The sequence below is a fragment of the Pseudophryne corroboree genome, chromosome 1, assembly GCF_028390025.1.
Source record: "Pseudophryne corroboree isolate aPseCor3 chromosome 1, aPseCor3.hap2, whole genome shotgun sequence".
In the NCBI taxonomy this organism is placed as follows: Eukaryota; Metazoa; Chordata; class Amphibia; order Anura; family Myobatrachidae; genus Pseudophryne; species Pseudophryne corroboree.
Window position 1 is genome coordinate 955,256,093 of NC_086444.1, and position 21,993 is coordinate 955,278,085.

The window sequence follows — 21,993 nt, forward strand, 5'->3', positions numbered from 1 at the left end:
CCTTAGGAGAGGTTTTTTAAAAATGGGACCAGATGGGATATATCCAAGGATACTAAAAGAGCTTAAAGGGGTGCTGGTGGCACTGTTAGCAGAATTATTCAACCAGTCACTAGCTACAGAAGTAATTCCAGAGGACTGGAAAAGAGCAAACTTAGTCCCACTGCACAAAAGTGAAAGAAAGAAAGGGGCAAGCAACTACTGACCAGTGAGTCTTATATCAGTCGTAGGGAAATTGATGGAAACACACTTAAAAGAAAGAGTTTTAGATTATCTTACAGTATATCCAGTAATTAATAGGATACCAAACAGCATGGATTTTGACTGGGTGACTAAAGTAATAGATAAAGGGTGTGTGTGTGTGTGTGTTGTGTGTGTGTGCGCGCGCGCGTGTGTGGGGGAGGCATAGATATAGCTTATCTAGACTTTAGTAAGGCTTTTTACACTGACCCACATTGCAGCCTGTTAAATAAACTTGAAAGCATGGGATTAGATACTAACAGGGGTTAAAGTGAGATGGAATTGGGCTGAACTGCGTTCCGTCAGTTCCATTTGGAGACTGACACAGTTACGCCTCCTCCGGCTCACCTAACCTGATGTGTGCCCGGCATGGAGGGATATGCCGGGCGCCTGCTGAGGTTGTGTTACCAGTGGGCATCTGCCTCCCTCGCCACAGGGAATCTCCGGATTCCAGCTTTGGCAGTGTGCGCTATGGGAGAGACATCATGACATCTCTCCCATAGTTCTGAGGAGCGGACACCAGAGGGACTGCAGCGGTCGGATGCGGGAGTGGGGCTTGGTGAGTATTGTGTTTATTTTTTTAACTGTGTGAGTGTAAGCGGTGCTACTAGGGGCTAAATACATAGGGGCAAACTACATGGGGGCTAACTACATGTGGCTAACTACTAAGGGTAAACTACATAGGGGCTAACTACTGGGGGCAAACTACATGGAAGCTAACTACTGGGGGCAAACTACATGGGGCTAACTACTGGGGGGCTAAACTATTGGGGGGCCAAACTACAGGGGGGTAAACTACTGGGGGCATACCTACCGGAGCTATAACTACAGGGGGCTAAACTACTGGGGGCAATACCACTGGGGGCATAACTACAGGGGGGTTAAACTACAGAGGGGCTATAACTACAGGACAGCTAAACTAATGGGGGCATAACTACAGGGGGCATTACCACTGGGGGAATTACCATTGGGGGCTGAACTACTGGGGCATTATCACTGGGGCATAACTACAGGGGGCATTACCACTGGGGTAGAGCTGGATTAAGGGGGTACCAAGGGGGTCAGCACCCTGGGCCCCCTGTCTTAAGGGGGCCCCCCGGCCAAAGCTCTGCCCCGCTCTGTCAAAATTCTTCAGATTGCTGGGGCAGGAGGGAGTCACGCTGCCGGGGGAGGAGTGTGGCTGTGCATGCGGCTTCCTCCCCCCTCCTCTCTGGCAGCATGGTCAGGTAAGGTCAAGCAATCTCCAGCCTTTGCTGCTGCCAGTCGTTCCCTGACCATGCTGCCGAGAGGAGGGGGAGGAAGCCGCATGCACAGCCGCACTACTCCCCTGGCAGTGTGGATCCCTCCTGCCCCAGCAGCCGGTGCCTTATCTCCCTGCTGCAGCGCGGCTCCCATTGCCTGTGACTGGGGGAGGTGAGCAGCGCATGCAGCCAGGGGGTGCTAGTGGTCGGCGGGGAGTGGGGGGGAGCAGGGGGCCCTCCTGTCTTGGTTCCCTGGACCCCCCGAGGGCTTAATCCAGCCTTGCACTGGGGCATAACTAGTGGGGGCATTACCACTGGGGGCTAAGCTACTGTGGGCTAAACAAGTGGGAGCATTACTACTGGCGGCACTACTACAGGGGCATTACTACTGGTGGCAATACTATACAGGGACATTACCACTTACCACTAAGGGCATTACTACTGAGGGCACTACTACTGAGGGCATTGTATAGGGGGCACTTTATAAGTGGCATCACTCCTGGGGACATAAAGTGGCACTAATACTGTGGGCATTGCATAAGGGGCACCGCTATTATGAGCTCTACATAAGGGGCACTACCACTACAGTGGGCATTGCATATGTGGCACTACTACTGTGGGCATTGTATAAGGGATGCTACTACTGTGGGCATTATGTGTATTAGGGGTGCTATTACTGTGGGCATTATGTGTATTAGGGGTGCTACTACTGTGGGCATTATGTGTATTAAGGGTGCTATTACTGTGGGCATTATGTGTATTAGGGGTGTTACTACTGTGGGCATTATGTCTATTAGGGGTGCTATTACTGTGGGCATTATGTGTATTGGGGTGCTACTACTGTGGGCATTATGTGTATTAGTTGTGCTACTACTGTGGGCTTTGTGTATAAGGGGCACTAATGTGTGTCATAACATGAATAAGAGAAACTACTATGTGGTGTAATGTGAATAATATTGTGCTACTGTGTGGCATAATTTTAATTGGGGATACTATTGCATGACCACGCCACTTTCTTTCTGAGACCACACCCCTATGGCACACGCAATCCCTTTATTACATGGGTGCTGGGGAGGAGAGGGGTGAGGATAGTGGTGTGGTGTCTATAGGTTAGTACACTACATCCAGCCTGTAAGGGGCAGGCTACATGGGCCAAGTGGTTCTTATCTGCTGTCAAATTCTAGGTTTCAAATTTTATTTTTAAGTGTCATTGTTTTACCGGGTCAGCTAGAATTGGGGCTCTCACATATGCATGAGTATTCAGGCTGTTTTGGGTGGTACATGTGTAGGGAATAGGTCAGTGTAGTACAGCCATGTGGGTGGGCTGTTTTATTGTGCATATTTGCATGTACTGAGATCATGACTGTTGTCCATCAAGGGGACAAGAGTACACTTGGTGAGCATAATACATGTTTGTGCACTATACCTAACTACCTCCTCTGGGCAATTCAAGCAGTTGTGCTTTGGTGCTTGGAGGCCAGTCGTAACAATTGGTGACCTTCCACTGAACCAGTAGAAGTCATCCTCCTTCCCTTGCAATGTCAGGGATCATTGACAACATGAATGTGTGAGTGAGGTAAAGTACCCAATTACCCCTGCCCAGCAGCAGGCTTGTGCACAGTCACTCTCACATATTAATGGGAGGGGCAGTAGGCTGGGGCTGCAATATTGGGTGGTGGCTGCAGCAAAACACTGTGCTTGATCAGGCTAACAGGCAGGCCACTTGTACTATACACTCAATCCCAGAATCCCAGAGTCACAACTTCAGTCACCAGCAACTGGCTACAAATGGGTCTATTTTCTTTTCAGCAATTCAGCAGGAGTAGATTGAAATAAGTAATCTGTGAGGAAGGCCACTACTATCATAGCTATAATGGCAGCTTTTGCTGGCATTAGAGTGAAATACAAGTCTCCACTGGTAAGGGATTCATTTTTCTGAGGCAAGAGCACCAGGAGGGTGTGTCATCCATGGTTGACTGCCAGGCCATTCCATTAAAATATATCAGCTTTAATATATCTAAAATACATTCTAATTTACTTTTACTTCACACCTTTACTTGTATACTTCTTTTCAAAACAGAGAAGCCAATATTGACATTTTCAGGCAGAAAAAAAACTAATTATATTATTACAGCTACACTAGAATACAGAGGGAACTGAATATAAGATGATATACTTGAAGGCAAACTGCATAAGAACAATCATTTTCAATTATCTGCACAAGGAGATAAGAGAAATGAATAAAGGATCTTGTGATATTGCAGTATTTTGTTAAATTGATTACAACTGCCAAGCAGATGTGATTTACGAGATTTCTACCACTATACCAAATAAACACTTAATTTAGGGAGCTCTGTCCCTACAACTGCAGTTACCGAAATTCTCAAGGTATTTTTCATGAAAAATACCCTGAGATTGTACCATGCATGCGCAGCCTTTGGCAACCCCCTACAACCCCCCCCCCCCCCTTCCCCCAACACCTTCACTTACATATTCCTGCCCGGTGAACAGTGAGCTTTCACCTCCGGTCAGTTGGTCACCAGGCTCCTGCTCTGTGGCCCTGATCAACTGCGCTGTAAACTGGCCTCTCATGTACTGTAAAGTGAGATACTGGTTTGCAGCACAGCTGATCGGAGTTACAGAGCAGGAGCTTGGCGACCAACTGATTGGAGGAGAGAGCACACCGGATTCCTTGGTGCGTGTAAGTATATATAAAAAAAAAATGAAAAACATTTATTTTTATTACAGTGATCAGCTTGTGATCTATTTAGAGCCGAGCAGGAGTCGGGAACCGAGGGTGGTGGGGCGGTCAGGGGACACCCTTCTTAAAACCATCTCCAAATTGCATAATTATTACAGCACTCCCCACCCGGTATTTTTTCACAATTCCCATTAGTAAATTTGAGCTTGCGAGTTGCTTAGTTAAAATATGTACAATACAGACAATAAATAGGATATCGTAGTGCGCAAATATAGCAGCTGGTATAGTCTCAAAGTTTCTATGGAGGTTTTCCTTCACCCCTCACCCATATAGTGTGCAACAGAAAAATGGAAACCAAGACTTAACTAGCGCTCTCTTAGTTTCTTCTGGTCCTTATGCTCCCATGGAATCTCATTGCTCAGGATCGAATCCCATGTGGAAAAAAAGGATATGTGTATATAGTGAAGTACTATTTTAATAATCAGCATATAACACATAAAATTACATCCTTTACAATTGATAAAAAATTGATATAAAATCCAATATATTGCACAATCCCTTCAAGCATGTGTATGAGGACGGGCTAATTACCAGATGATTATGAACTGTGGTTTAAACAGTTCAATCAGCGCATGAAAGATGTAATGTGGGGTTACCGGATCTTCCCACCATGCCTCTCAGATCTCATCAAGAACCTGGTCCTTGCGTCCGTCCTCAGGCTTGTTCAGGAAACAACCAACGCGTTTCTACCCCTGCCTGGGGTCTTTCTCAAGGTTTGCAAGCTGAATGATTACCTTCCTCTCACTCCTGACATTTAAACCACATTCTCCCAATCAGAAGGCTAGGCGCCCAGCTGAATCCTATACATAATTTACTACAAGTCCCATGATCCTCTGCCAGAGCGTCCATAGCCACTTCCTGTCCTAATCCTATGTACAGCTTCTGGGCGGGCTTGTTGCCCTGACAACCTCCGTTCCCTCTCCATATACCTGAGGGATGCATGGGTATTCCTTTAGTTTCACCACGCCCCTGGTCTGTGCTACGGACCGTTGTCATGACGACCCGCTTCTCCATGTGTGATTCTATCCCGTACATTGTAGCGCGACGTCACTTCCGGTCCCGTTGCCATGGGAACCGGACGCTCTCAGCGCTCCGTTATCGCTGTGTCCTATGGTGGATTAGATGTTCCTCATTATGACAGGATTCCTATCCAGGCCTCCCTGCTTTGGACACCCAAAGCCTCCATTGTTATTAGCAGGTTTTAACCAGATTCATTTCTTCCCTTAACACCGTAACATCACTTCCGGTCCTGTTGTCATGGGAACCTGAGGGCTTGATCTTTAAAGTCCTGGGATTTACCCTGTCATCTGTACAGGTGGGAAAAAATTCTTACGAGTAGCAGTCCTTATATCAAATATTGGCAAGTCCCCGTGCAAATCTTCCTCCATGTCTTCCTAAAATATGATTTGAGGGAAAGTCACCATATAAAATCCAATTTAAAGAAAATCACAAAATAGTAGAAAAAAATATAAAAATATATATAAAACATTGCAAGGATAAAATAAACACATCCAATGTACCCCCTATTCTTAAAATATACACTAAAGAAACCACTTCACTTCGAAATCCGAATTAATCCCTCCCGGTTTCAGAGTGCCAAATTCATATATTAGCTGCATTTCTTTCTTAGCTAGCTGACTTGACACATCCTTACACCTCCAGTTGTTCTTTACATGTTTTATTCCGCAAAACCGTTTGATGGCTGAAGTGCTACACTGATGTACAACCCTGAAGTGTTCTGACAATGCATGCGTATTCAGGCCTTTCTTTAGAAGGAGAAGGTCTTGGACGCCAAGAACAGAGTAGCCAGAATGGATAGGAACATCCTTCTGCAGCCCAGCGACACAGGGAAGAGTAAAGAAAAATCCGTATTTGATTGGGCTTTCATTACCACTTATAATAGCCAGTACAGAAATATAGAGAAAACTTTAGCAAAGCATTGGAAGGTATTACAAAAAGATCCGGTGATAGGCAAAATAATTCCAACAAAACCCAAGTGTATCTTCAGAAAAGCCCCGAATCTTAAAACCAACTTAGTTAGGAGTGCTTTTCCCCCCAAGAGAGCCATGGGCACGATAAAATCAAAAGGTTTTTTTCGCCGCGGTCTCTGTTTGGGCTGCAGAGGAATCTGGTCAGACACCAGTAAAATTACACAGGTTACCATCAATAAAAGATCAAGCCCTCAGGTTCCCATGACAACAGGACCGGAAGTGATGTTACGGTGTTAAGGGAAGAAATGAATCTGGTTAAAACCTGCTAATAACAATGGAGGCTTTGGGTGTCCAAAGCAGGGAGGCCTGGATAGGAATCCTGTCATAATGAGGAACATCTAATCCACCATAGGACACAGTGATAACGGAGCGCTGAGAGCGTCCGGTTCCCATGGCAACGGGACCGGAAGTGACGTCGCGCTACAATGTACGGGATAGAATCACACATGGAGAAGCGGGTCGTCATGACAATGGTCCGTAGCACAGACCAGGGGCGTGGTGAAACTAAAGGAATACCCATGCATCCCTCAGGTATATGGAGAGGGAACGGAGGTTGTCAGGGCAACAAGCCCGCCCAGAAGCTGTACATAGGATTAGGACAGGAAGTGGCTATGGACGCTCTGGCAGAGGATCATGGGACTTGTAGTAAATTATGTATAGGATTCAGCTGGGCGCCTAGCCTTCTGATTGGGAGAATGTGGTTTAAATGTCAGGAGTGAGAGGAAGGTAATCATTCAGCTTGCAAACCTTGAGAAAGACCCCAGGCAGGGGTAGAAACGCGTTGGTTGTTTCCTGAACAAGCCTGAGGACGGACGCAAGGACCAGGTTCTTGATGAGATCTGAGAGGCATGGTGGGAAGATCCGGTAACCCCACATTACATCTTTCATGCGCTGATTGAACTGTTTAAACCACAGTTCATAATCATCTGGTAATTAGCCCGTCCTCATACACATGCTTGAAGGGATTGTGCAATATATTGGATTTTATATCAATTTTTTATCAATTGTATTGGATGTAATTTTATGTGTTATATGCTGATTATTAAAATTGTACTTCACTATATACACATATCCTTTTTTTCCACATGGGATTCGATCCTGAGCAATGAGATTCCATGGGAGCATAAGGACCAGAAGAAACTAAGAGAGCGCTAGTTAAGTCTTGGTTTCCATTTTTCTGTTGCACACTAGTTAAAATATGTGCCTTAAAGGGTTTGGAGTAGTTTTTCAAGAAAACGGTTTCAAAAGCCCTTTACTACAGTCAGGTGAAACTAAAAGTTCTTGGAAAACCAGACCTACCCAAACTTCAGGATACAAGTCTGGATCTGAGTCCAGCTTGGGCTTTCCCACCAGATTTGGTTCCCAAAAAGAGGCAAAACATCATCATTCCGCTGTTGGATCCTCACAGGGTTTAGGATTCTTTAAAGGTCTTGGTGAATGGCAACGTTTTCACTCCAGCTTTGGAGTGTGCACCAAGGGCGTAGCTACCATAGGTGCAGGCAGTGCAGCTGCTATGGTGCCCACAGCTGAGAGGGGTCCATCTTCCCTGTCAAAGTTACGTGTTATATTAATTTTTCGCCATTGGGTGGTACGTAGGGGTCCTTTCAGATTTTTTCTTTGGGCATGCAATTTATCTAGGTATGCCCCTAGACCTGCTCATTGTAGTGTGGTATAAAATGAACTGGAGGGCATTTTACTGTTATAAAATATGAACCGGGGCTCTGTAATGAGGCACAATATACACGGGGAGCACTATATATCATAATGTGAATTGGGGGCACTGTGCAGCATAATGTGTACTGGCAGCTCTGAAATGTGACATAGGGTGAACTTAAGCACTACTGTCATTCATAAAGAAACTTGGTTACTACTATGGGGCATAACATTAAATAAGGCTCTACTATGGTTCAGAAAATGAAATAGGGCACAATTATAGGGCATACAATGAACAACTGCTGCAGAGAAGTGTCTCTCTAGAAGCACTGGGACAGGGGCCCCTTCAAAATGTTGCTATGGGGCCCACAAAGTTCTGGCAACGCCCCTGGTGTGCACTGAATGGACGTGTCCGCCTCAGTGCTGTGGGTGGAGTGTGGGAGTGGGGCTGCTAGCTACAACCAGTGATCTCAACCATTATCAGTCCAGGAGTGCTGGTGTATATGACAAGGGGTGATCTCATCTGTGCATACATCCAGGCTCTCTGCCTGCCCCAATGTTAAATAAGCCACGTATACTGTGTGTACATCCAGGGGCTGGTGTGTCTCTAGGGGTACTGTCATTTGGTGTATCTAACAAGGGGTAATTTATCTGTCCATATACATCCAAGGGCTCTGCCCCAATGTTAAAAAAACAACAACAAAAAACAGTATACTGTGTGAACATCCAGGGGCTGGTGTTTCTCTGTGTATCAGTAGCAGACCAGGAGCGCTGTCATCTGGTGTATCTGACAAGGGATGCCCTGTCCTCCTAGGCGTGATTTGTCCGTCAATCCAGGGGCTCCACCCCAGTGTAAAATTAAAATAAAAAAATCTAAAAAGCCTAAAATATAATATAATATATATATATATATATATATATATATATATATATATATTTTTTTTTTTTTTTTTTTTTATTTGTGCTGTACCTCAGTGTTCTGTACAATTTTTATTTTATTTTTATAAGTACTGTGACACTGCCGGTCAGACCGCAGTATAATATTATTTCATACTCATACATGTATTGTGCGACACTGTTGGTGAAATTAAACTAAAGTGTCTGATTACTATTCCTGAATCATACACGTATTATGCGACACTATTGAAATTAAACCGCAGTGTTTGATTATTATTTCATGCTCATACACATATTTTTGTGACACTGTTGGTAAAATTAAACTGCAGTGTTTGATTACTATTTCTGACTCATACAGATGGGGTCACGCTGATTGTGGCTCCATCTGTGCTTAGTCACGCTGTGCGAGGTGCAACTTCCTGGAACAAATGGGGTGTGCGTGCATTGTAGCCATGCACACGCCCCATTCAAAGTGAATGGGAGCGTCTTTTACGCTAGCCATCAGAGCTAATGGCAGATCCCCACACAGGTACAAAAGCATCGCACGGTGGCAATGCTTTTGTACCTGACAAGTAGCTCCCTGCCAGCGCAGCTCCTGCATGCTGGCAGGGGTCTAACTGCCATGTCATGGGTCGCAGCGGCTGCGTGTAATGTCACGCAGCCTCCATGACCCGCCTCCCTAATGGTCCAGACATGCCTCTATTGTCCGGACCACGCCCCGCCAACGGCATTGTTACGCTGTTGGCATGTCCCCTCCCGCTCCGCGACCACCTCTGCCTGTCAATCAGGCAGAGGCGATCACACCAGTAAGATGCTTTCACATCTCACTGGTTACACATGCGCAGTGAGCCTGCCGCGTGAGTGCACTGCGCATAGTAATTCAGACTGCGATTGCTGCCGCTGCAACACCATCTGTTATTGAGCGTGGCTCCATCTGTACTTGTATTGTGCGACACTGAAGGTGGTACATTTTTTGTAAAAATTGTGCTGTTCCCCACTTCATTCGTGTTTGTGGATAGATATGGAGGATGAACAATTGAGAGGAGAGCAGGAAGCACGTAAAAGTGGTGAAGGTGCAGCCACCAGTCATAATGATGCAAGTCCGTCAACGTCATCTACTAAGTCCGATACATAGAGGGCTTAAGTCAGGGCATGTAAACTCATTTAATTTTACAGTGGTAAAGAAAAAAACATTGAAAGGAACGTTAGCTGCAGAAGCAGTAAGACAAACTGTGCATTCAGAATCAGAACCATCAAACATTCTTGAGGAACGGCTCTTGCATTGTCCTCATAGAGAAGCCTCTTTCACCTCCTACCACCATTTCTGAACCATCTGCACATGTGGGGAGCAGTACAAGTAAAGATGGTGGTGATGATGAGGAGGACATAATATAAATTGGGGATTTGTGTGTGTAAGTGGAACAGGATGAGGTAGATATGTGCGTACTACTACTATATGACACTGAGGATCTTGATGATGTTGTTTGTGTAAGTTAGGAACCAGTAGCGGCAGTTGTTGACTGTGATAAAAAGAAAGCCATTGTGATGCCTTGGCAGAACACCAAAAAAGTCACCTCTTTTGTATGGAATTATTTTTACCCCAAACCTGACAATGGTTGTGAAAGCATTTGCTCAATTTGTGAGGCCAAAGTTAGTAGAGGTAGGAACGTTAGCCATCTAGGCACCTCCTCCATGTTATGTCATTTGCGGCAGAGACATTAAATTTATTGTACAAGATTATAATGTAATTAACACCCTCATCATCAACATCCTCAATACTGATTGGAGGTAGTCTGTCTAAAAAATAGTTTTGTGGAGGCCCAAACAGGGACAGATTGGCCATAGGACTCAACAGGAAGATTCCTGGTAGGCTGGCATGTCTGTGGGGCCTGTTTTGTGTGTTGTCATGTGGCCCTACCCCCCAGTACACTGCATTGTCCCCATTCATTCTGTTACTCCATCTCTGCAGTGCAGCAACTCTGCCATCCAGTGATGCTGCCATGTCTACATGGTATGTTATACCTCTTGTGCTGCCCATGTATGTCGGGCCACTTTTAGTTCTCAATCCATCCCTTGTCTCAGACACAACTGCAGCAAAAGACACAAGGGAGGATGCACTTGCGTACAATAAGGCCCTATAAGGAAGGATCCCATCTCCCTCAACAGACCCAACTCCTTCATCAGACCACACCCCCATTAGGGCTGCTTCCATAAATTTCCTGGGCTGGTTTTCCATCACAATCTGCCCCTGGGCCCAAACAAACCAATCATTTCAGCCACAAGTGACAGTCCCTGTCGCTGAAATGATTGGTTTGTTAAACTATGCCTATCCTGGGGTATATTTACTAAGGTCCTGATTTTGTCCGAGTTTGGTTTTTTTTCTAAGTGTCATCTCGGGAATTTACTAAACACAAATCTTGGCAGTGTTGGGAATATTCGTATTTTTTCCCCCGGCTGAGTTCACAAATACGAATGAATAGACCATCGGTCAAGCACGGCTGTTATTTGATACAAATCACTGCCGACAATAGCGAAACACTGCCGGGAAAGCAAGAAATCTTAAAAAAAAAAACAGTTTTAAAATAGACCTGCTTTTTGGTGGCGTGTTCAGATAGTCATGCACGTATCAGTGAGATCCGTGCATGCTTATCTGTGGCAAGGGGTCTGAATGAGGTAAAATTAAAAAAAAAATTGAAAAAATTGTGTGGGGTCCCCCCTCCTAAGCATAACCAGCCTCTGGCTCTGTGAGCTGGCCCTGGTTGTTTAAATACCGGGGGGGGGGGGGGGAATGGCTGGGGTCCCCCCGTATTTAGACAACCAGCACCGGGCTCTTCGGCCAGCCCCGGTTCCAAAAATATGGGGGACAAAAGACGTAGGGTTCCCCCGTATTTTTAAAACCATCACCGGGCTCCACTAGCCGAGAAGATAATGCCACAGCCATTGCGAGGGTAATTGGCGTCACTCTTGTGGGTGACCCCAATTAACTTCGCGGTTAACCGCAGACTGCTAAGTTCCCATCATAGGCTAGAATGGAGCTGCGCTAAGCCCCATTCTAACCGCTGTGCTCTGCATAATTGACAGTCCAGGAGCGCACAGCCAATCAGGAGAGCGTGACAGCAGTCACAGGGGGTCCCGGCATTCAGGAAAAGTGGTTTCATGTGTAAACATGGAACCCCTTTAGTGCGTTGGTCCGGGTTTTTTTCGGTTTGTTTTTTTTAACCCTGTGGAGTCTACATGGAACGAAGAGGACCGATCATCACTGGAAAGTAGGTGAGTATTTTGGGCTTTTTTTTCCAGGTTTCCAATTGGATTCTACTTGACAAGGGGATCGAGGGGCTCCGTGGGACACTAGGTAAGTATGTGTTAGTGTGTAAGTGTGCATGTATGTTAATTAAAGTTATACTGTCACGGTGTGTCTGTATTTTTTTTATTTGGGTATTTCTTTTGTTGTAGAACTACAGGTACCAGCGGGCCTGTTATTTCCCCACATGCTGGTACTTGTGGTTCTCCAAGTACCAGCAAGTGGGGGAGGCTTGCTGGGACTTGTAGTTCTACAACAAAAGACAATATTCTTTTTTTACAAAATCAAAGGCTATCAGCCCCCTATCCACCGCCCAGGGATGAGGGGACAGCCTCAGGCTTCACCCCTGGCCGGCCCAAGAGCCCGGTGCCAGGGCCGGCCCAAGAGCCCAGAGCTGGTTGTCTAAATACAGGGGGACCCCAGTCATTTTTTCACTGGTATTTAAACAACCAGGGCCGTCTCAAAGAGCCCAAGGCTGGTTATGCTTAGGATGGGGACCCCACACATTTTTTTCACACTTTTAACTGTATTAACTCTTTTCATACTGTACACAATGAAGCCCTGCATGGATCTCACTGATCCGGCCAGGCTTCATTTGGTTATGTCCTGCAGTGTTTTACTAATCACTCCCGTAAAACACTGCCTGACAATATTAATAACATCGACATCGGAAAATACGAAAAACTAAAACTCGTCAGCTTAGTAAATTACCGAAAATAATTTTAAAAAGTTGCAGAAACATACAGCCAATAAAATTCGAGTTTAAACTCCCACCAATTCGGCAGGAACACGAATCTTAGTAAATAAACCCGCCTGTTTAATAAATTATTCCATCTTGCACCTCTTCTCTTTGTATTAAACATAGAAACATAGAATTTGACAGCAGATAAGAACCACTTGGCCCATCTAGTCTGCCCCCTTTTATTTTTTTTTACCATATTTTTACCTCAAACCTTATTTGATCCTTATTTCTTTGTAAGGTGATCCTTATGTTTATCCCATGCATGTTTAAATTTCTCTGCTGTCTTAGCCTCCACCATCTCTGATGGGAGGCTATTCCACTTGTACACTACCCTTTCTGTGAAGTCATTTTTCCTCAAATTTCCCCTGAACCTACCTCCATCCAGTTTCAGTGCATGTCCTTGTTTTAATACTTCTCTTCATTGAAGGAAAGTTTCCCTCCTGGACTTTGTTAAAACCCTTGATATATTTGAAAGTTTCTATCATGTCCCCCCTTTCCCTCCCCTGCTCCAAACTATACATACTGTACTGCAATTTAGTTTTTCCGGGTATGTTTTGTGATGTCGGCCATGCACCATTATGTGCTGTTTGGAGCATTGCTGACTGTCTTCTTTTGTAGGCAACAAACAATTGTATAGTTTATTAAACTGCCATCCTGTCTGTCACTGCAGTGCCATTCTGTCTCCTAGGTGTGCCATGTTGGAATAAGTACCACATGTTTGTGACGCCCACTGCTGTTGCTTAGCTTAGTCATTCAACCTTTTGGCCTAAACTGGACGAAAACAATATTGTGAGCTGTGAGGTGGTCAAAATTGACTTGAAAAGAGTGGAAATTAATGTTATTGAAGTTAATAATACCCTAGGAACAAAATCAGGCCTAAATTCTGTGATTTTAGCTATTTTTTATGATTTTTATAAAAAAAAAAAATACAGATCCAAAACAAATACAGATCTAAAACTTGCAAGGGAGGCATTGGCAAAACAAATACAGATCGAAAACACGAAGGAGATACAGATTTGGGCTGGCGCACATCTCTAGTATGAAAACACCATGTTTCACACTTTTCAGTAAAAATAATTTAGATAAATATGCCCATTAGTATCTTGGATTATATTGCATACATATTTATATTATTTAATCACTTGCAAAAAAACTGAAAAGCGTATTTTTTTTAAATGGTTGTTCAACTTGTTCTCTATCTACTTTATGTCTTGGATCCTCATGTATCAACGCTGCCCACTATTCTCCATATTTCCTCTCCTTTCCTGACTGTATCGACAATTTATGAACCCCAGTCTTGAGGCCAATATTGCCTAAAAGAAAAACAAACAGGCCCGGCGCTACTCGCTCAGCGAAGGGATGCAGTGCAGGGAGGTGCTGGGACGGAGAGGCGCTCCCCCTGCTCTGCATCCCTTCCCTGCTGCTGCACCGTCCTGTCCCCCCCTGCTGCTGCTGCCAGCTGCTGTGCCTGTCACTGTATGACAGGCAGCGGCGCCGGCAGCATGAAAAGCCTCCTCCCCTCCCCTCACCTGTGTGACAGCGCTGTGTATGGATCAGAGGGGGCGGGGCTACGCGGGATGGAAGGGGCGGATCCAAATGGTCCAGAAAGGGGCGGAGCTACACAGACCAGGCTGCTGTACAGAGAGACGCAGAGTAATTGCAGTGACGGCCATCCAGACTTAGGTAAGTGGAGGTTGAGAGAGAAATGTATGTGTTGGTGGGTGCGTGTATGGTGGGTGGGTGCGTGTGTGTGTGTGTGTATGGTGTGTGTGTGTGTATATATATATATATATATATGAGAATTGTGTGTGTGTGTGAGGTATGTCAGTGTGCGCGCTCATTATGGATGCTGGGGGGGGACATTACATGTAAGGACGCTACTACTACAGGGGAGCATTATGTATAAGGATGCTACTACTAGGGGGGCATTACATTTAAGGATGCTACTACTACAGGGGCATCATTACGTATAATGATGCTACTAATGGGGGGCATTACGTATAAGGACGCTACTACTACTGGGGGGTGGTATTACGTATAAGAACGCTACTACTACTGTGGGGGGCATTATATATAAGGACGGTACTACTACTGGGGACGCATTACGTATAAGGACGCTACTAGTACTGGGGGGGATTATGTATATGGATGCTACTACTACTGGGGGGTGCATTACGTATAAGAACGCTACTACTACTGGGGGGGCATTATGTATAAGGATGGTACTACTACTGGGGGTGCACTGTGTATAAGGACGCTATTACTACTTGGGGGGACATTACGTATAAGAACAATACTACTACTAGGGGGGAATTACATATAAGGACGCTTCTACTACTGGGGGTGCACTACGTATAAGGACGCTACTACTACTGTGGGTGCATTATGTATAAGGATGCTACTACTACTAGGGAGGAATTATGTATAAGGACGCTTCTATTACTGGGGGGGCACTAAGTATAAGGACGCTACTACTACTGGGGGACCATTGTGTATAAGGATGCTACTACTACTGGGGTCCATTACATATAAGGACGCTGCTACTACGGGTGGGGCATTACGTATAAGATGAATAAGATTGTGCTACTGTGTGGCGTTATTTCAAATGGCGGTACTATTGTGTGGCCATGCCCCTTACTTGTGAGACCACACCCCTTTTCCCGGCGCACGCCAAAGGCGCGCACTGACCCTTTGTGGAATATGAGAGGGCACAAATTTATAGTTTGCAGGGGGGCGCCGAACACCCTAGCACCAGCCCTGAAAACAAAGCATGTGTTAGACTTAATGGGGTTATCTTTCTTCTCATTACTAATCAGTATGAATGCATTTACTGTACATATTGCTTCTCAATATCACCAGTAGCTAACTCAGCCTGTAATTACTTTAGTCTATGTAAGGCACAGGCAGCAGCTCACTCCTTCTGCTTTGAGAAGCTTTTTTTCTATAGATGTGCAAATGTACTTTTTCTTCAAAGCATACTTTCAACTACGTAACGTAGAATATGAAATATATAAACAGCATAAAAGCAAGAGGCTCGCAGGAAGACCTCCCACTTACAGCCGCACTATTTGGCAGCTCTCATGCAGCTAGATAACAGCACAAAACACTCCTGGAATCTCTACAGAATACTCTATATTGCAGTAAAGCCTTGATGTGATATATGTTCAACTTGTTAAAATGTTTTGAAATCACAAGTCAAGTACAACCTCAATGAAATGCTACATAATCACCGCATCTCTAGCCTCCAGGAATAACAATCACTTTTTTTTTTAAAGTGTAGGAAATGCAGCAACTGACCTGGTGCGTGAGTGTCGGGGGTTCCTATGATGCTGATTCTGTGTCGTTTTCTGTAGCCGCATCTATGTCTTATTCTAATGCCGCTGCCGATTTCATTAATACTGAGACTCCCACGTGCAGCGTCTTGTGGTAATATACTGGGAGATGTAGTAAGCAGTGGAAAGAGTGGAGAAGTGAGCCAGTGGAGAAGTTGCCCATGGCAACCATCAGCATTAAAGTAACATTTAGAATTTGCGTACTATAAAATTACACAGAGCAGCTGATTAGTTGCCATGGGCAACTTCTCCACTGTCTCACTTCTCCACTCTTTTCACTGCTTAGTACATCTCCCTCTGAATTCTGTCTCTGTGAGACTTTAGATGAGCCATCGGAAACACCATTGAAACTTGCACCAGCCATATGGCACTGCAGTTTATCCGTCCAAGTATGGCCACCTGTGTGACAGCTGTAGTATCTTACAGTGACACACCCGCATCTGCTCAGCCACCTGCCTTACCTCCCAGGAATACCCATGGAATTCTACAGACTCACCCAATTCTATCCTGCATTTCTGACCTCTAGCAATTGGGACGCACCGGCTGTGTGAATGGGACGCATGCACAGACTTGAAACAAAAACATTGGCCAACTGCATGCAGCATCGACACTACGTGTGACTCATAATCGGGCCGTTAAGGCATATAAGGCAGTTTATGTTGTTCGGCTGAACTAGTATCAAGCAGTATGTGCAGTATGTGTTTTGTTCATATGTTTGTAAATCCAGTCATCAGGACACAGAGACATGCGAGTTCACTGCTGTGCTGCTTTATTCCATCACCAACTACAGGCACACTGCATACTGGACCACCCACTTCCCAGCATCCCCCTGGTCCTAGGGACCATCACTGAAGATTGAGGCTTACACCTATTAGTAAGGGAGTGTCTTCAAATATTAAGCATTCTAATACACTAACATCACATCCTCTTTTCTTTAAAGATAAGCCCTGTACGCTTCAATGCAACAATTAACAACGTCATATTAAGAACATCATCTAACACGTTTCAATGAGTCTCTCAGGTCTGTGTATTTCCCTTTTGGGTCTTTCATACACAGTCTGCGTTTCATCGACCGTGTTGGACCTTTCTAGAATCGTGGTTTGTTCACCATTATCAGGATCATCATACATGTCAGATGAAGGGTATTCTTCAGTCATGTTGTCTTCATTATGGTTAGGTTGAGATCTTAAATCCACCCGATTTCTTCTTACTTCCGTTTCATGCTCTGTACGTATAGTATAAGATCTTGGTGCTACTTGTGCTTGCACAATACCTTTCTGCACCCAAATACCTTTCTCGTGATCTCTGAGACGGACTTGGTCACCCGATTTTAGATCAGATAAGCGTTTTGTTCGTCTGTCATGGAACAGTTTCTGATTCGCCTGTTGACGTTCCTTACTCAGTCTGACCAACGCCTGAGTTATGTGTATTAAGCAGTTTATCATGTATCGGGAGATTTGCTCTAATCCTCCTTCCAATCAGCATTTGTGCAGGAGAAAGTCCATTCTGTAAAGGTTTACTGCAGTAGATTAAAAGACTTTTGTAGAAATCTTCTTTACCTTCTTGAGCTTTTTCATGAGACTCTTTACAGTTTTTACTGAACATTCCACCAACCCATTTGAGTGTGGATAGTGGGGACTTGACGTAGTATGAACAAATTCCCACTCATCAGCAAATTGTCTAAATTCAGCACTGGAAAACTGAGGACCATTGTCAGTGAACACTTCCATAGGAACACCATGCCTTGCAAAGATTGACTTCATGCAATTGATTACGGCTTTACTAGTAGTTGTATCTAGTGTCTTCACCTCAGGGTATTTAGAGTAATAATAAGTCACAACAATGTATGTTTTCCCATTACAATCAAACAAATCTGCGCCAACTTTCTGGTACGTTCTCTCTGGCACTACGTGAGGACTCAGTGGCTCGACTTGTTGTTTTGGTCTATACGTAAGACATAATTCACATGTAGCTGTAGTCTGTGCTATGTCTTGGTTCATTCTTGGCCAATACATAACTTCACGTGCTCTCCGCTTACACTTTTATTCTCCTAAGTGGCCTTCACGTATCTTGCACAGCATAGTTTTTCTTAGTCGTGCAGGTATGACAAACCTATTGCCTTTGTAAATAATACCATCGACAACAGTAAGGTCACTGCAGTACATCCAATAATCATGAATAGACAGTGGGCACGCATGTTGTTCTGCTGGCCAACCTTTCAGAATGATATCTTTCAACACTTTCATTGTGTCATCTGTCTCAGTTTCTTTCCTAATCTGTTCTTGTCTTGCAAGAGACACTGGTAAAGAAGCTACGATCAAATTAACATAGGCTTCTATCTCTTCATCCATCAGAATTTTGGAACCTTCACTTTTGTCCACAGCATGAGAAAGTGTATCAGCAATGTACATGTATTTGCCGGGACAGTACAGCAAGTGTACATCATATTTCTGTAGTCTGATAAGCATTCGTTGAATTCTCATGGGACAGTCATGTAATGATTTAGTCATGATAGCTACCAATGGCTTGTGGTCAGTTTCCACTGTAAATGTTTGACCATACACAAACTGATGAAATCGCTCACATGCATATGTGATTGATAGAAGTTCTTTTTCTATCTGAGCATACCTTGTTTCAGCACTTGTCAGTGCTCTTGCTGCATAGATTACTGGTTGCCATGTATCCTCATGTTCTTGTAACAGCACTGATCCTAGGCCAAAATGCGAAGCATCTGCTGAAATTCTTATTCTTTTTGCAGGATCAAAGAATTTTAGCACTGGTTGCTCTGTAATGATCTGTTTCAAGTTTTGCCACCTTTCTTCTTGTTCATGTGACCACATCCACTTGCTATCTTTGTCCAACAACCATCTAAGAGAGGCTGTTCGTTCAGAGAGTTGATAAATAAACTTTCCTAAGTAAGTAATCATTCCTAGGAATCTTCTGACGTCGTCTTTGTTGTTAGGACGTTCCATGTTCACTCTGGCTGATATTTTCCTTGGGTCTGGTTTTACACCTTGATCAGAGACCACGTTGCCCATAAAGGTAAGTGTATTCACGCCAAATTCACATTTGTCCTTGTTTAGCTTTAGATTCACTTTCTTGACAAGTTCCATTACTTGTCTCAATCTAGAATCATGTTCTTCCTTTGTAGATCCCCAGACAATAATGTCATCCATCATTGTTTCAACACCTGGAATATGTTCAAAAATCATGTGTATCATTTTGTGATATACTTCTGGAGCAGACAATATTCCATATGGTAGTCGAAGAAATCTGTATCGACCTTCTGGTGTATTAAATGTACAAAGCTTTGAGCTGGCCTCATCTAGCTTCATTTGCCAGAATCCTGAAGATGCGTCCAATTTACTGAACCATTTTGCTCCCACAAATTGCGACATGATTTCATCTCTGGTTGGTAGTTTGAAATGTTCTCGTTTAATAGCTTTGTTTAAATCTCGGGTCTAGACATATTCTGAGTTGTCCATTTTTCTTTTCAACAATTACTAAGGAGCTTGGAAAGAAAGTGGTCAACGCACTTCGGGGATGTGGATATCGAGGAAAAAGGGGGAGGGGGAAGGAATGGGTGACAAATTGCAAAATGTCTATTTTTGCATAGGGAGTGTCAATGATGGCTGTAAACCCTATGTGCACAATGATAATCGTGAGACAGAATAAACTGTATTTGTTTACTGTTTTGGCTTATGTGAAACCCTCTTCAGGTGTGTTGTGCAGGCCACCCTTTCTAAGTGTACCCTCCTGAATGGTACACTTTTTCCCAGACCCTTGCAGTCAATATGTCTAAATTACCACTATCAGGTGTGTCTTGCAGTCCACCCTTTATAAGTATACCCTCCTGATGGTATACCCTGTTCAGAAGGACCCCAGCTTGGGTTAATGTCGGGTGTACCCTGGTATGGGTCACTTTTACCATAGGTGTGGTGTGCCTTCTGATTAGTCTCTATTAGTCTGATGTAAGTGAGTGTGACAGTTTGTGGCGTCCCGCCTGTCAGACTCTCACTGTTGTGCTCGGCTGGAGGTAGTGGGTGTGGGGCTGTGTAAGTTTCACTTACCGCCGGGGGCAGGCTGGTGCGCCTACCGCCGGTTTCTGCAGTCCCGTCCCGCGTCCTGCACTGCCTCCGCGAGTCCTGTCTGTAGCTCCGGTCACCGGCTCGATTGCAGGCTCTGCTGTCTTCCTCCCGCTCGCGGGTCCCGTCTGCTACTTCCTGGTGTCGGCGTCACGTGCTGGGTCATGTGAGCGGACGAAGTTGTCCATAATCGTATACTCTCCCTCTCCGGCCTGAGAGGGGGATCTGTGGTGTAATGACAGGGTGAAAAAGTCTGTGTTTAAGGTGTGTATCAGGTCTCCAACGCGTTTCAGCATACGTGCCTTTTTCTAGGATTACCAAGGAGCTTACCCATTCAGTAGGCTCATCAACTTTCTATATCACACCCAAGACTTCCATGCGATTTAACTCTTGTTTCAGTTTTTCTCTCAGAGCAAACGGCACTTTTCTACAGGGGTGTATCACTGAAGAAACTTGCGTGTCTATATTTATTTTATGCTCTCCAGGCAAACAACCTAGACCTTCAAACATCTTCTACTTGTGCTGTCATCATAAAAACTTTCTTTATCAAGCTTAGTTTCTCACAGGAACTTAATCCTAGAATCGGTTGCACATTTTTATCCACAATCAGTAGAGATGTTTTAAACTGTTGTTTCTTATATTTCAGTGTCACTAAGCATGTACCTTTCACAGGAATTTCCTCCCCAGTGTACCCTGTAACTTTCACTTTGGCTGGATGAATTTTAGGTTTACTCTAAAAGTCTTATAGTCTTAAAACGATATTAAATTCACCTGCGTGCCAGTATCAAGCTTAAAGGGAATGACAATCTCGTTCACAGTTAAAGGGACAATCCATTCTTTCTTATCTGCACTGCAAAGTTCAATGCAATCCACTAAAAATTCCTCTGTTTGTTTAACAGCATGCACATTGATTGTTTCACTTTTCATTTTACAGCATTTAGCAAAGTGATTAAGTCTACCACATTTCATGCAGGATTTACCATAAGCCGGGCACATTTTAGGATTGTGAGCATTTCCACATCTACTACACATTTCCTTATTAGACTGCGGCTTAGACTGCTTCATTCTTGAGAATGGAGGTTTGCTTGGCTCTGTTTTCTACACTACATGTACGTGCTGTACATCAGCTTCCTTGTGTAACTTTTTGGCTTGAAATCTAGTTATTGCTGCAGATCTACACATATTCACTGCCTTGTCTAGTGTTAGGTCTTGCTCTCTCAGCAGTCTCTCTCTGAGTCCATTATCAGGTATTCCACAGACAATATGATCTCTAATCAGTGAATCCTTTAAATCACCAAACTCACAGGTTTTACTGAGTGATTGCAGCTCTGTAACATACTGATCAAATCCATCTACAGACTTCTGATCACATGTGAAACACTTATATCTTTCATATGTCACATTTTTCCTTGGCACAAAGTAATCTTCAAACTTTTGCATTATAGAAGATAGCACCATATTCTGCCCCTCATCAAACTGAAAACTAGTATAACTGTCCAGCACATCCTCTCCTATCACATGGTGGAAAATGGATGCCTTAGTTTTGTCAGCCTCTGTATCAGCTCCACATGCAGCAAGCTAGATATTAAACCTTTGCTTAAATCTTTTCCAGTTTTCAGAGAAGTTACCAGACATCAGCATGCCTGTTGGAGGAGCTAGTTTATCCATGGTTACTCACTGTTTGAAGAGAGTAGCACACGGCAGGCTTTGCAGACACTGAGTATCACAGCCTTACAGACTGCTGCAGGATTCT

The 21,993-nt window shown here is 44.3% G+C and overlaps 1 protein-coding gene across 4 annotated transcripts in view; it reads left to right on the forward strand.

Annotated features, from left to right (window-relative positions):
• MARCHF1 (membrane associated ring-CH-type finger 1) overlaps window positions 1-21,993 on the forward strand; it is a 508,234-nt gene that overhangs the window by 166,171 nt on the left and 320,070 nt on the right. The gene's annotated exons all lie outside the window — the stretch shown is intronic.